Genomic DNA, 5,986 nt, shown 5'->3' with positions numbered 1-5,986 from the left:
GCTACCTAGGCGTCAAAATAACCCTAGATGGACGGAGCAATTAGGACGTAAAAGGCAGGCTAGCACAGCGAAGGAGGGATTTCTGGCCAAGAGATGTCAACTGGTACCAAACATAGGAATTTCTGACAATGCACATTTCGAGCACAGCGTAGTAAGTTACCGTATCCTGGGTGGTGGGAAAAACTGAAGAGAATCGATGCGTTTGAGATGTGCTACAGAACATTGTTGAATATCTGGACTGATAAGGTAATGGAATAAATAATGAATGATGAGATTCTCCATAGAATCATCGAAGAAAGCAACATATGTAAAACACCGCGAAGAAGAGGGGACAGAATGATACAGCATGGATTAGGCATCAGGCATTAACCTCCAAGGTACTAAAGAGAACTATAGAGGGTAAAAACTGTAGGGGAAGACAGAGAATGGATTATAGCTAGCAAGTAACTGAGGACCTAGGGTGTAAGTGCGACTATGAAATGAACGGGTTGGTGCAGGACAGGAATTAGTGGCGAGTTGCGCCAAACCTGTCAGGAGACTGATGGCTCAAAAAGAAAAAGAAAATCTCGCCAGATTTGTGAACTAGCTCAAATTAAAATTCGCCAGCAGCAGTGTTCAAAGTATTAACCTACCAGATAGATCTTACAACCACAATAACCACTTTAATTCCTTGTGATTCTTTATCACTTTATAATTCTTATCATACAAACATCAGAGTATGTTATGCGATAAGTGAGGCTCACCAAATCCTTCTTCATGGCACAATAATTTCTCTCTGTTTTAATCAACCAAAGCAAAGCATAGGCAAATGGATGTTCCACCCCAATCTACTTCTTAATGTAGTATGTACCAAGAGCGTGATTACTAGCTTCACAAGACAATATGGACTCTTTCCCATAATATGAAAAATGCAGTACTGGACTAGTTGTTAACCAGTCTTTTAGTTCTTCGAATGCATTTTCACAGTCTGATATCCACTGAAATTTTAAACCTTTTTAGGAAGTTACTGATAGTATCCCATGCATAACATCTTTACTTACATTCTCCTCCTTTGCAAAAACAGTTATATCATCCAAATACACCATGCACCGCCTCATTGCACTTGTATAACTCTGTGCAACAAATGCTGAAATGTAGCAGGTGCACTTCTCAAACCAAATGGCGAATGATGATACTGATAGCGTCCCAAAAGAACCGTTAATGCCGTTTTAGGCATTTCTTCTAATGCTACTTGTAACTGATGGTAACCATCCACAAATCCATAGTGTAAAAATACTTCCACTGCCTCAAATTATCGAAGGCTTCTGTTATATTTGACACTGGATATGCATCTGTAATTTTACGAGTATTAAGATAGCACTGGAGCTCCCCAAGGACTGGTACCGTCTTCAGTAAAGCTATCCGTAACAGTCATTTAATGAATTACTCCATACCAGTAGTAGGTGAAGGAATACTTTGTATGTAATTTATGATACATGAGTGATTCATAAATTCCCAATTGTGATTCTGCATTGCATTACCAGGGTCTCTGGAAAAGACCCAAGAAGTTCAAACCAGTCCTAAAACTCTACAAACAGCTCCTCCACCTCTAATATTTCTATTCCTTCTAAATGTTTCATTTTATTCCATAATGCTATTATATTAGTGGCTTGCTTATTCTTAGGTTCTGAATTCATCCTATCCAGACCTTCTTCACCCAGAATCTCTAAATTCACAAGCAGTAAACCGTAGCCATAATCATGAATGTATTCCCAAAAGACACCACTTGCCTACCGTTCATATGTATGCAAAACTCCTGCTTTATCTAATTCATCGTTTTCTTTCAGTGGCTGAGCCACTCATAAAATGTTTACTGGTAATTCAGCTACTACTCTCACCCATAAAAGTTTTCGCATACCATGTGGTATTTTGTTGTGGAAATTGATGCTTCATAATCTTGTCTGCAGCTTAATTGCTTCATCTTCCTGGAAAGATAAAACTTGCAGGAGAATGGCACTGATAACATTTCTCACCAGATGAAATGGTATGCCACCAAGTTCTACTGTATGACGCACAATGTCAGTTTTAACGTGGTTATTATATAGGCAGTCAAACCCTAAGATCATGCAGTAACCATCACCTACAAAAGGCTGAAGTTCCTCACATTCCCATAAATATTTTGATCCTGTCTGAGAGCAATATCATAAATCTCAGTGAATCCAAGAACCACGTCTCTCCCACACACACACAATATATATATATATATATATATATATATATATATATATATATATATATATATGTATGTATGTATGTATGTATGTATGTATATGTATATATATACTACTAGCCATCAAAGTTGCTACACCACGAAGATGACGTGCTACAGATGCGAAATTTAACCGACAGGAAGAGAATGCTGTGAAATGCAAATGATTAGCTTCTCAGAGCATTCACACAAGATTGGCGCCGGTGGCGACATCTACAACGAGCTGACATGAGGAAAGTTTCCAACCGATTGTTCATACACAAACAGCAGTTGACGGTCGCAGGTTCGAATCCTGCCTCAGGCATGGATGTTTGTGATGTCCTTAGGTTAGTTAGGTTTAACTAGTTCTAAGTTCTAGGGGACTAATGACCTCAGCAGTTGAGTCCCATAGTGCTCAGAGCCATTTGAACCATTTTTGAAACAGCAGATGACCGGCGTTGCCTGGTGAAACGTTGTTGTGATGCCTCGTGTAAGGCGGAGATAAGCGTACCATCACGTTTCCGACATTGATAAAGGTCGGATTGTAGCCTATCGCAGTTGCGGTTTATCGTATCGCGACATTGCTGCTCTCGTTGGTCGAGATCCAATGCCAGTGACTGTTAGCAGAATATGGAATCGGTGGGTTCAGGACGGTAATACGGAACGCCGTGCTGGATCCCAACGGCCTCGTACACTAGCAGTCATCTCTGGTTTTGGACCACCTACTGATCTGCCCAGATATGTCTATAACATGCACTAAAGATGATATCTTGAAAGTCAATGACAAAGCAATCTACATTGCTAATTACTGGGAAGGGAAGATATAATTGGTGCATTCGGACACGGAAGAAGAAGAAGAATCACTAGCAGTCGAGATGACACGCATCTTATCCGCATGGCTGTAACGGATCGTGCAGCTACGTCTCGATCTCTGAGTCAACGGATGGGGACGTTTGCAAAACAACAACCATCTGCACGAACAGTTGGACGACGTTTGCAGCAGCATGGACTATCAGCTCGAAGACTATGCCTGTGGTTACCCTTGACGCTGCATCACAGACAGGAGCGCCTGCGATGGTGTCCTAAACGACGAACCTGGGTGAACGAATGGCAAAACGTCACTTTTTCGGATGAATCCAGGTTCCGTTTACAGCATCATAATGGTCGCATCCGTGTTTGGTGACATCGCGGTGAACGCACATTGGAAGCGTGTATTCGTCATCGCCATACTGGCGTATCACCCGGCGTGATGGTACGGGGTGCCATTGGTTACACGTCTCGGTCACCTCTTGTTCGCACTGACGGCACTTTGAACAGTGTACGTTACATTTCAGATGTGTTACGACCCGTGGCTCTACCCTTCATTCGATCCTTGCGAAACCCTACATTTCAGCAGGATAATGCACGACCACATGTATCAGGTCCTGTACGGGCTTTTCTGGATACAGAAAATATTCGATTGCTGCCCTAAGCCAAAAATTCTCCAGATCTCTCACTAACTGAAAAGGTCTGGTCAATGGTGACCGAGCAACTGGCTCGTCACAGTACGCCAGCCACTACTGTTGATAAACTGTGGTATCGTGTTGAAGCTGCATGGGCAGCTGTACCTGTACACGCCACCCAAGCTCTGTTTGACTCAATGCCCAGGCGTATCAAGGCCGTTATTATGGCCAGAGGTGATCGTTCTGGGTACTGATTTCTCAGGATCTATGCAAACAAATTGCGTGAAAATGAAATCACATGTCAGTTCAAGTGTAATATATTTGTCCAATGAATACCCGTTCCTTCTTGGTGTAGCAATTTTGATGGCCAGTAGTATGTATATATGCACACCTGTTCCAACAGAAACTTGTATTTTGTTCCGTCCATTAGGCAAAATTTCGCTTCTGTACAGTTTCAGTTGTGCTGAAATTTATTGGGAGCGTTGTTCGACGGCCGTAAGGCTCCATTGTCGTTTAACAGTTAGTTTTTTATATTCTTATCTTCCAATCCTGTCACCTATTCTGCCTGCAGTCCAATTCTTGAAGACCTATTTTTTCACAGTTCGTACACTGCACCTGACGGCAAGTGCTCTACCAACTGAGCTACCGAAGCACGACTCACGCCTGGTACTCTGCCAGGAAGTTGTGAGTACCGGGCGTGAGTCGTGCTTCGGTAGCTCAGTTGGTAGAGCACTTGCCCGCGAAAGGCAAAGGTCCCGAGTTCGAGTCTCGGTCGGGCACACAGTTTTAATCTGCCAGGAAGTTTCATATCAGCGCACACTCCGCTGCAGAGTGAAAATCTCATTCTGGAAATATCCCCCAGGCTGTGGCTAAGCCATGTCTCTGCAATATCCTTTCTTTCAGGAGTGCTAGTTCTGCAAGGTTCGCAGGAGAGCTTCTGTACAGTTTGGAAGGTAGGAGACGAGGTACTGCAGAAGTAAAGCTGTGAGTACCGGGCGTAAGTCGTGCTTCGGTAGCTCAGTTGGTAGAGCACTTGCCCGCAAAAGGCAAAGGGCCCGAGTTCGAGTCTCGGTCGGGCACACAGTTTTAATCTGCCAGGAAGTTTCATATCAGCGCACACTCCGCTGCAGAGTGAAAATCTCATTCTGAACACAATGAGAGTTCACTATCGTACTTATCCACTGCGGTGTTCGTTTGGCGTTTGCTCTTTGGTGTGTTCTTTATTTTTGTTTTACTGTCTGAAGACTAAATATTTGATCTACTTCGTGTATTTTAATAGAGCGTAAAATTATTTTCTTAAGTGTCGGACTGCAACGGTAAGAGAGATAGAACTTCTTGCTATATTTGCTGTTTGATCGTATTGTTAAGTAAAATAATTCAATTATGATGCTGAAGCGTGCTGTTGGTATCCTGATCATGAAGGATGTGACAACATGGTTTTCTACACTACTAGCCATTAAAATTGATACAGCAAGAAGAAATGCAGATGAGAAACGGGTATTCATTGGACAAACATATTATACTAGAATTGACATGGATTACATTTTCACGCAATTTGGGTGCATAGATCCTGAGACATCAGTACCCAGAACAACCACCTCTGGCCGTAATAACGGCCTTGATACGCCTGGGCATTGAGTCAAACAGAGCTTGGATAGAGTGTACAGGTACAGCTGCCCATGCAGCTTCAACACGATACCACAGTTCATCAACAGTAGTGACTGGCGTATTGTGACGAACCAGTTGCTCGGCCACCATTCAACAAACGTTTTCAATTGGTGAGAGATCTGGAGAATGTGCTAGCCAGGGCAGCAGTCGAACATTTTCAGAAAGGCCCGTACAGGATCTGCACATGCTTTCGTGCATTATCCAGCTGAAATGTAGGGTTTCGCAGGGATCGAATGAAGGGTAGAGCCACAGGTCGTAACACATCTGAAATGTAGTGTCCACTGTTCAAAGTGTCGTCAGTGCGAACAGGAGGTGACCGAGACGTGTAAACAATGGCACCCCGTACCATCACGCCGGGTGATACGCCAGTATGGCGATGACGAATACACGCTTCCAATGTGCGTTCACCGCGATGTCGCCAAACACGGATGCGACCACCATGATTCTGTAAACAGAACCTGGATTCATCCGAAAAATTGACGTTTTGCCATTCGTTCACCCAGGTTCGTCGTTGAGTACACCATCGCAGGCGCTCCTGTCTGTGATGCAGCGTCAAGGGTAACCGCAGCCATGGTCTCCGAACTGATAGTCCATGCTGCTGCAAACGTCGTCGAACTGTTCATGCAGATGGTTGTCTCTTGTAAACGTC

The 5,986-nt window shown here is 43.5% G+C and overlaps 1 non-coding gene across 1 annotated transcript; it reads left to right on the top strand.

Annotated features, from left to right (window-relative positions):
• The first annotated feature begins 4,674 nt into the window (after positions 1–4,674).
• Trnal-caa (transfer RNA leucine (anticodon CAA)) lies at positions 4,675–4,749 on the top strand. The gene has a single exon. It is a non-coding gene; the product is annotated as a tRNA-Leu (tRNA).
• Positions 4,750–5,986: the final 1,237 nt, after the last annotated feature.

Source organism: Schistocerca cancellata, chromosome 9, assembly GCF_023864275.1.
Source record: "Schistocerca cancellata isolate TAMUIC-IGC-003103 chromosome 9, iqSchCanc2.1, whole genome shotgun sequence".
Taxonomy (NCBI): Eukaryota; Metazoa; Arthropoda; class Insecta; order Orthoptera; family Acrididae; genus Schistocerca; species Schistocerca cancellata.
The sequence above is the reverse complement of the archived record's forward strand: the minus strand, read 5'-3'. Positions and strand labels throughout refer to the sequence as shown.